The following is a 9938-nucleotide window of genomic DNA, read 5'->3' on the forward strand; positions in this document are numbered from 1 at the left end:
AGATATACCATGTTCTTGGATTGGAAGAATCAACATTGTGAAAATGACTATACTACCCAAAGCAATCTACAGGTTCAATGCAATCCCTATCAAACTACCAAAGACATTTTTCACAGAGCTAGAACAAAACATTTCACAATTTGTATGGAAACACAAAAGACCCCGAATAGCCAAAGCAATCTTGAGAACGAAAAATGGAGCTAGAGGAATCAGGCTCCTGGATTTCAGACTATGTTAGACAGCTACAGTAATCATGACAGCATGGTACTGGCACAAAAACAGAAATATAGATTAATGGAACAGGATAGAAAGCCCAGAGATAAACCCACACACATATGGTCAGCCTATCTTTGATATAGCAAGAATATACAATGGAGAAAAGACAGCCTCTTCAATAAGTGGTGCTGGGAAAACTGGACAGCTACATGTAAAAGAATGAAATTAGAACACTCCCTAACACCATACACAAAAATAAACTCAAAATGGGTTAAAGACCTAAATGTAAGGCTAGACACTATAAAATTCTTAGAGGAAAATGTAGGCAGAACTCTCTATGACACAAATCACAGCAAGATCCTTTTTGACCACCTCCTAGAGAAATGGGAATAAAAAGAAAAATAAACAAATGGGACCTATGAAACTTAAAAACTTTTGCACAGTAAAGGAAAACATAAACAAGACAAAAATACCACCCTCAGAATGGGAGAAAATATTTGCAAATGAAGCAACTGACAAAGGATTAATCTCCAAAATATACATGCAGCTTATGCAGCTCAGTATCAAAAAAACAAACAACCCAATCCAAAAATGGGCAGAAGACCTAAATATACATTTCTGCAAAGAAGACATACAGACTGCCAACAAACACACGAAAAAAAATGCTCAACATCATTAATCATTAGAGAATTGTAAATCAAAACTACAATGAGTTATCACCTCACACCAGTCAGAATGGCCATCATCAAAAAATCTACAAACAGAAAATGCTGGAGAGGGTGTGGAGAAAGGGAACCCTCCTGCACTGTTGGTGGGAATGTAAATTGATACAGCCCCTATGGAGAGCAGTATGGAGGTTCCTTAAAAAACTAAAAACAGAACTACTATATGACCCAGCAATCCCAGTACTGGGCACATACCCTGAGAAAACCATAATTCAAAAAGTAACATGTACCACAACGTTCATTGCAGCTCTATTTACGACAGCCAGTACATGGAAGCAACCTAAATGTCCATTGACAGATGAATGGATAAAGAAGATGTGGCACATATATACAATGGAATATTACTCAGTCATAAAAAGAAATGAAATTGAGTTATTTGCAGTGAGGTGGCTGGACCTAGAGACTGTCATACAGAGTGAAGTTAAGTCAGAAAGAGAAATAGAAATACCGTATGCTAACACTTACATATGGAATCTAAAAAAACAAACAAAAATGTTTCTGGAGAACCTAGGGGCAGGACAGGAATAAAGACGCTGACGTCAAGAATGGACTTGAGGACACGGGGAGGGGGAAGTGTAAGCTGGGACGAAGTGAGACAGTAGCATTGTCATATATATACTACCAAATGTAAAATAGATAGCTAGTGGGAAGAAGCTGCATAGCACATGGAGATTAGCTTGGTGCTTTGTGTTCCCCTAGAGGGGTGGGATAGGGAGGGTGGGAGGGAGTTTCAAGAGGGAGTGGATATGGGGATATATGTATACATGTAGCTGATTCACTGTTATACAGTACAAAGTAATACACCATTTTAAAGCAATTATACTCCAATAAAGTTGTTAAAAAAAGAGAGAAAATATAGGAGAATAACTTTGCTATCTAGAAATATGCCAAGATTCTTAAACAGTTCATAAAATACCAAACAATAAAAGTTTGCATTTATTTTTCTTACTGTAAATGCTTTCAGAAAATGATACTGTAAATCTGCATCGAGGCAACATAGAATCATGGAAAGATCATGGCGTTAAAATAAGTGTTACAGGGCTTCTCTTGTGCCGCAGTGGTTGAGAGTCTGCCTGCCAATGCAGGGAATGCGGGTTCGTGCCCCGGTCCGGGAAGATCCCACATGCCGTGGAGCGGCTGGGCCCGTGAGCCATGGCCGCTAAGCCTGCATGTCCTGAGCCTATGCTCCGCAACGGGAGAGGCCACAGCAGTGAGAGGCCCGCATACCGCAAAAAAAAAATTAATAAGTGTTACACAGTAGTTAAATTAGTTTGGTAAATACTGGGTTAAACAGCAACAAATTTATTAGTGTAATGGTTCATGTTTTTAATAGGTTGTTGTGTTTTTTCATATCTAAAACAGGTATTGTACATATTTCCCAAATTTCTTCGAAATTATCAATTACAAAAAAAATTATCACAAAATTCCTATTTACATCTTGCATTGTATGTGCTATAAAGAATATGTTTAGGGAAGTAATAGGTTACAGATATCTTGGCTTTTTGGTCATCGAGGTCTAATTAAACACTTTTTTTTTTGGAAAAATGAACTTATTTACAAAATGGAAGTAGAGTCACAGATGTAGAAAACAAACTTATGGTTACCAGGGAGTAAGCGGGGAGGGATAAATTGGGAGACTGGGATGGATATATAGACAGTACTAAATATAAAATAGATAACTAATAAGGACCTACTGTATAGAATAGGGAACTTTACTCAATTCTCTGTAATGGCCTAAATGGCAAAAGAATCTAAAAAAAAGAGTGGATATATGTACATGTATAATGAGTTCACAAGTCATCATTCTTATGAGTTCTTCCTCAAGTGTGACTCTGAAAGATATGCCCTTCATCTGATATTTTATTTCATGTTTCCTTGCTTTACCAGTTTATTGAGTATTTGCTGAAGTGACTAGTAGTTTCCATACATAATGACACTGACTCCTCCTCTAATCTATTTTTAAAATAAAGCCAGATTAAGTGATACACATTTACTATGCACACACACATATACACACACACCCTGACACATATGTGTATGTGTGGCATGTATGCATGTATGCAAATATATAGCACATACAAAAGGGAGAGCTTGTAATACGTAATGCCAGATTTTTCTGTGTAAACCATCATTCAAAATAATCACATTCTTTTTTTTTTAGGCTTCTAAAATAAGAAGAGATTGAACATATTCTAGGGACTTAGCTACATGCCAACAAAATCTCTGTTTCTTAAACTAGAATTAAATCTTCCACAATCTTGTCCTAATCTATTTTCAAATATAACTTCCATCCAAAGCAGCTGCCAAACATAACGTAATATATCCTCCTACATTTATTTGATATCCTCCTATATTTATATAATATAATATATCCTCCTACATTTATATAACATATCCTCCTACATTTATTTGATATACCTGTTGAAATGAGCAACTAATTCTTACTAAACACCTTCTTCATGCCTTTTCTTATGCTATTCCCTCTGCCAAGAATTCCTTCAGCTTTCTTCAAAGATTAGTGTCAAATTAACCTCTGCAGTATGCTGTTGCTATTTCCCTCAGCTAAAAATGAACTCTAGTTCTGCTAAATGCCATTAACATTTTCAACTTCTGCTCTATAGTTAAAGTTCTACTTTAACTTTTTAAAAGTATATATTGAATTTTCTTACTATATATTGATCCCATGAGGTGAGAGTTAACCATTTACAATAATAAATCTCCTATAGACTTTTGCACAGTTTCATACATAGTCAGCTCTCAATAAACACTTGTAAAATAACTGGTTGTTTTTAAAAATCATAGATATTTTTGTTTCTCTTTAAACTATTTCAGAAGATATCCATGGAAATTTTCATAATTACTCTAAGACAATACTACTTACAGATTCCATGGCACTTAATATCTAATAGGTATTGGTAGGGTTCAGTTGTTTTCTGGAGAAGCTATGTGTGAAGCTTGCTGACTTGTCTGTTTGTATATGATATTTGTTATTATTTTGTTAAATTAACCAGTAGTTATATAACTTTCTGTTCTATATATTTAATATATACTTTATATTTCTTATACTCTTAGTTATGGAATTATTTTAATTATCTGATTTCATAAACTCAACAAATTTTATTGACTTTTTATTATATACTAGGCACTATGCTAGGCACTGAAATTGTGCTTAAGTTTTGTATAACAGACAAAATATAAACAGGTAAATAATATTCTTTCTCTCTATATAGTATATTATTTATATAATTAATATTTATAAAATATAGGTAAAATACTTAAATATTATGGCAAATGCTATGAGATCAAAGAAGTCTGTGAGAGATCAAGACTAGATTAGACAACTAGAAAATACTTTTTAGAAGAGGTGATAATCTATTTAAGCAGAGTCTGAAATGTGGGGATTTACTCACCATGTAAAGAAAAGAGAAAAAGAATGGCTGTTATTGAAAAGACAAGAAATAACAAATGTTGTATAGGATGTGGAAAAAGGGAACCTTCATACACTGTTGATGGGACTGTAAAATGGTATAGCCACTATGGAAAATAGTTATGGATATTCCTCAAAAAATTATGAATAGAACCACAATACGACCCAGCTATTAAACTTCTGGGTGTTTATCTGAAGAACATGAAAACACTAATTCAAAAAGATATATGTACCCCTATGTTCACTGTAGCATTATTTACAATAGCCAAGATGTGGAAACAACATAAGTGTCCATCAATAAAAGAATGGAAAAAGATGTGGTGTATGTATGCAATGCAATACTACTCAGCCATAAAAAGAATGAAATCCTGCCATTTGTGACAACATGGATGGACCTTAAAAGAATAATGCTAAGTGAAATAAGTCAGATGGAAAAATGCAAATACCTTAAGATTTCACTCATACGTAAAATCTAAAAAAACAAAACTAACCAATAAAAATAAACTTATAGATAGAGATAAGATTAGTGATTACCTAAGTAGAAGGGATTTGGGAGTGGGCAAAATAAGTGAAGGGGGTCAACTGTATGCAGTTGGATGGTAATTAGACTTGTGGTGGTAATCTCTCTTTGGTGTTTACAAATGTTAAATTATAATGCTGTACACCTTAAAATTATAAAAGAACAGAGGAAAAATTCATGATAGATATAAAAAACTATTTAAAAGTACCATTATAATCTTAGCAACAAAATACTTGTTAAATCCTTTAAATGTCTCCAACAAAATGGTTCATTTTATTCCATTTTATTCCATAAATGGTTCATGCTATTTTCATTCTGAAAATAACGTGAATTTAGTCTGTATTTATAAAAGATTTTTCTTAAAAAAAAAAAATTAAGAAAATACCTTGTAGTGAGGTATATAATAGGTTTAAAAAAGATATGGAAAATTCAAAGTTATGCATTTTTTATTGTCTATAGCAAAAAACAAAATTGGAATGGAGAGAAGAGGGCAGAAATATGCCTAATCATGTGTACTTTGCATATGGTATAATAGTATTTTTTTCCTAGTTTCATGAACTGCTTTTCTTTCTTTCCTTTCTTTTCAGAAAAATGCTTACTAATATTTTGAAATCTTAAAATAATATTATTAAATATATTTACTTCACACTCCTGTTTATTAGGAGGCCTTGCAAGGTTTTAAGACCACAGTTTAATTTAAGGATTGTGAAATGTGAAGAATATCTTATTTAAATATTGTGAATCGTGCATAAATGACTTAGTAGGTTCCTACAGTAATGCCCTAATTATGATATAACTCATTAATAGGAAAATTCCAGTTTATGTTAAATGTTCCACATTTTCACACCTAGGATAAAATCTGAAGACTTACACCGTATAAAAATGCAGCATAGGGCTTCGCTGGTGGCGCAGTGGTTGAGAGTCTGCCTGCCAATGCAGGGGACACGGGTTCGTGCCCCGGTCTGGGAAGATCCCACATGCCGCGGAGCGGCTGGGCCCGTGAGCCATGGCCACTGAGCCTGCGCGTCCGGAGCCTGTGCTCCGGAATGGGAGAGGCCACAACAGTGAGCGGCCCGCGTACCGCAAAAAAAAAAAACCAAAAATAAAAACAAACAAACAAAAAAAACCCAAGGGAAGATATTAGGTTTTAGTTTTATATACCCCATCATGGAAATAATAAAATGAAGAATAGGGTTTTTTTTGTTTTTGTTTTTGCATTTGTTAAATATACCACATAAAAAAAATCCATATGAAAAATCTCTCAGCACAATGTTAACATATAAATAGACATCTCTTTCTTTTATGTTCCTTTCAAATTTGAACCAGTATCTGTCTCACTTTCCAAGGTATGCCATTTTCTTTCAAAATATATAGAGTAACAAAGTAGAATTGCCACAGTAGAAAACTATATTATAAATGGGAAAACTCTTTGCTTTCTAAAGATTTTTTTTCAGGAGACCTGTTTCAAATCAGCTCTGCATTTTTTTCCCACTATAAAGTAATGCACTTAAGTACATATCCCTTTGTTTCAATAAATAAAGGAGTCATAGAAATGCATTCATCAAGGGCTAGGCCATTATTGGGAAACATATGTATAACTACTTAATTATCAGGATAAATGATTATACTAACAGCAGAAAGGTTGATTAATTTTTTGTTACATACACCTGCATATTAATAGACAAATTGTTGTCAATCCCTTTGCTGTTGAAATATTCCAAGAAATCATCTAACATATGTTCACGTTACCAGTCCTCTAACAGATAAAAATTCAGTAGTGAGAGGCTTTATGAATCAAGCATGCACCATCCTATAGCATAGGTCTGACGACCCCTGAATGTGACCTGCTCCCAGAGGAAACCAATTTAATGCTTCATCGCACACAGAGTAGTATGTATGAATCACAAAACCTCCAGATAAATTAGTGACAGGTACATCTGAACAGGATTCCTTCTAAGTCGCTTATCTGGAGCCAGGCAAGCTTGTTTCATCCTCACTTTCAAAGATAAAGCCACATGGCATGTTGCCTTGGCAGATTCTCACAAAGCAAACAGCCCTGATAGTCCATTTATTGGGGGAAAAAATTCCCTTATTATTTCAGGTACTGTGTACTGTGACAACAAATGGGATAAAGTGAAAACTACCTGCCAGTGGAAAATTCACCAGTTGATACCAGGCTTTATGTCTTCTCTAAGTTTCATAAGCTCTGTGCCTCTTGCTCTTTTATTTTTGACAGTTCTGATACCCCACAGTTGTAGCCATGGCAAAGTTCAAGAACAAAACAGCAGGTTATCAAAGACAACTTATCAGAAGCCAAACAGGGAGAAGAGATGCCAACAATTAGTAAGTAATGGAAAGACGGATCTGTGACAGAACAAGGAAAAAAGGTGCACCAATCTTTTATCTTTAACCGACTACTTACTCCATTTGAAAAAAAACTCAGAGAAAAACTGAGACAATAAATATAGGCTCTAAGTACTCAGGGATATTGATCACAGAAAAGATGAAAAAATAAATTATGCACAAAATAGCATAGGAAATGTTTATTTGTAAGGGATTATTTTATAAATTTTATCAACCATAAATAAATTGGAATATCAAAAGTATATAAAGCTATCTGCTTTAAATTAAGTATCAGTGAATAGCACGGTTATATTATCTTCTTCAAAGTTAAGTATCTACTAACTACTAGAATTCTTTAAACTGAACAATAGAACAGACACATCAATTCTTACTTTCTGCACTTCTTATGGTCTACACTTAAACTTAATCAAGACTTTCATTATATATCTTAATAAAGGCCACGTCTTATCACAAGGTCAGTTATATAGCAGAGCAGAATTCAGTAGCACAAAATAAATAGTACTCACGTTTTAGGTTCCATAGATGGTCCTTCTCATGCAAAATCAGGGTTGTGCTTTCTGGGTGAGTCTGTGTTAAATCAAAATGACAAAAGTCTTAGTTTCCCATGCACTGCCACTTAGAATGCATGCAAATAAACTCCCAGTTAGTCAAGGAGAAAAAAATTGCTTTAAAAGAGTACTGATTTGTAAATTTGGTCCTTTCAAATGTAGATAATATTTACCCCTCCTCTTTCCCCCATATCTTTACAAAATTTCTGCCCAATGAACTCATTACTGTAGAAACTCAACTATGGCTATGGTCAGTTAATGAAATTCAGGTCCGGGATTAACCTCCATAAACATGTACATAGTTGGGCTTCTGGAATTGGGAGAGATAAGGGTGATGCTGGAAAGGAAAAATAAGTAAACCATATAATTTAAAGAATGATAAATTCTTACGATAGATTTAGCTAAATTAAGTGCTGTCCTATATTTGAGGTGATTCATAAAATTCTTAATGTACAAAAAATGAAAGCAAAAATACTATGAAAACATTACCAATACCATATTCAATGACACTTTGGGGAATATTAATGTAATATTCATGTAGCTACTAAGTTTACCTTCTTTGAAATTACACAGATTTAATTAGATTAGATGTATGTTCTTTACAGCCGCAATAATTTAAGCAATATTAAACACCATTTAAAATATGCAAGAACTTCAGTTAGCATGCAACAAAATTATTTTTGCTCTATCCAGTTACTATGTTTATATTGAGTTATTATTTACAATGCACTTTAACATCGTCAATAATTTCTTGGAAGCTTCAGTATTTGAGAACTAAAATGTTCAATTAAAACATTAACCTACTTGTGAAGTACCATATTATAATAATGTTAGTTTATTTTTATGAATTAGAGAAATATGCAAATGTAATCAGAACAATTAGTTTGAATATTTAAAAAGCCAAATGTCATGTGTGTATTTAAATTTTATAAATAAAAAGTCATATAAAAGTCCTTAATTACTACATGTCAAACTTTATTCACTGTATAATGGAGTGTTCAAATTTTCTGGTTAATTATCCATTTATTTAACAAATAGATCCTGACTAAGATGGCCTTACAATTCTCCTAGGCTTGACTAAACTTTACATAGGTTTCTTCTGATTTTAGGCCCCTGACCTCCCTTTTCTCAGAGCATTTACTTTAAACTTGCAATTATGAATTATTTTTCTGGCCCTTTGAGATATAATTCTTTTCCCAACCTCTTGCCAGTTTCACAGCACAGGAATGTCTTTCTCAAGGACTTGGGAGCCACCCTTTTGAGATGTAATCATCAAGAAAAATAGTGTCTCTTATCTCCTAGCATCTAGGTGAGGGTCCAAGCCTAATAATAGGCACTATTAACAAACCCAAATGACCTCATCACATTGACTAACTTCCTCCTAACATCTTCTAGTATTATTATTTTTAATTAATTAATTTATTTATTTTTGGCTGCATTGGGTCTTCGTTGCTGCCCGGGTTGCTCCTCTAGTTGTGGCGAGCAGGGCCACTCTCTATTGTGGTGTGCAGGCTTCTCATTGCGGTGGCTTTTCTCATTGTGGAGCATGGGCTGTAGGCGCATGGGCTTCAGTAGTTGTGGCTCGGAGGCTCTAGAGCCCAGGCTCAGTAGTTGTGGCGCACAGGCTTAGTCGCTTCGCGGCATGTGGGATCTTCCCGGACCAGGGCTCGAACCGCTGTCCCCTGCATTGTCAGGCAGATTCTTAACCACTACACCACCAGGGAAGTCCTCATCTGCTAGTATTTTTTGACCAGATCAGGTCAGCTCTTAAAAATTTCCCACCATATATTTCAGCAGAGTTAAGTTCAGTATCTCCTCCCTTTTACAATAGTCTTGAATAAAGTCTTCCTTGACTGTTTAATTCCACGTGATGCAAGTTTCCTTTATGTTCTCAAGTGTTCATTATGTGCCAACACACTAGTAATTCAGTGGTAGAGAAGGCAGACACTGTACTTGCCCTAACAGAACCTATGGTCTAGTTGGGAGACAGAGACATGTAAATTGACATTTAAAATAGAAGGTGATCAATACTATGACTGTAAGAACAGAATGGGGCACCAAATAAAAGTGGAGCAGATGATAAAAAGTATAAAAGAATAAGTGTGATTGAATCTATCACTTCACATGATGAGGTATCA

At 34.5% G+C, this 9938-nt stretch overlaps 1 protein-coding gene across 1 annotated transcript in view; it reads right to left on the reverse strand.

The window, feature by feature from the left end:
- Positions 1-7836, reverse strand: part of MGAT4C (MGAT4 family member C) — a 283050-nt gene extending 275214 nt beyond the window's left edge. The window contains exon 1 of the mRNA XM_004280611.4: positions 7759-7836. The gene's annotated coding sequence lies outside the window, so the exon portion shown is untranslated. The remainder of the gene's footprint in view (positions 1-7758) is intronic.
- Positions 7837-9938: the final 2102 nt, after the last annotated feature.

This window comes from Orcinus orca, chromosome 11, assembly GCF_937001465.1.
Source record: "Orcinus orca chromosome 11, mOrcOrc1.1, whole genome shotgun sequence".
Lineage (NCBI taxonomy): Eukaryota > Metazoa > Chordata > Mammalia > Artiodactyla > Delphinidae > Orcinus > Orcinus orca.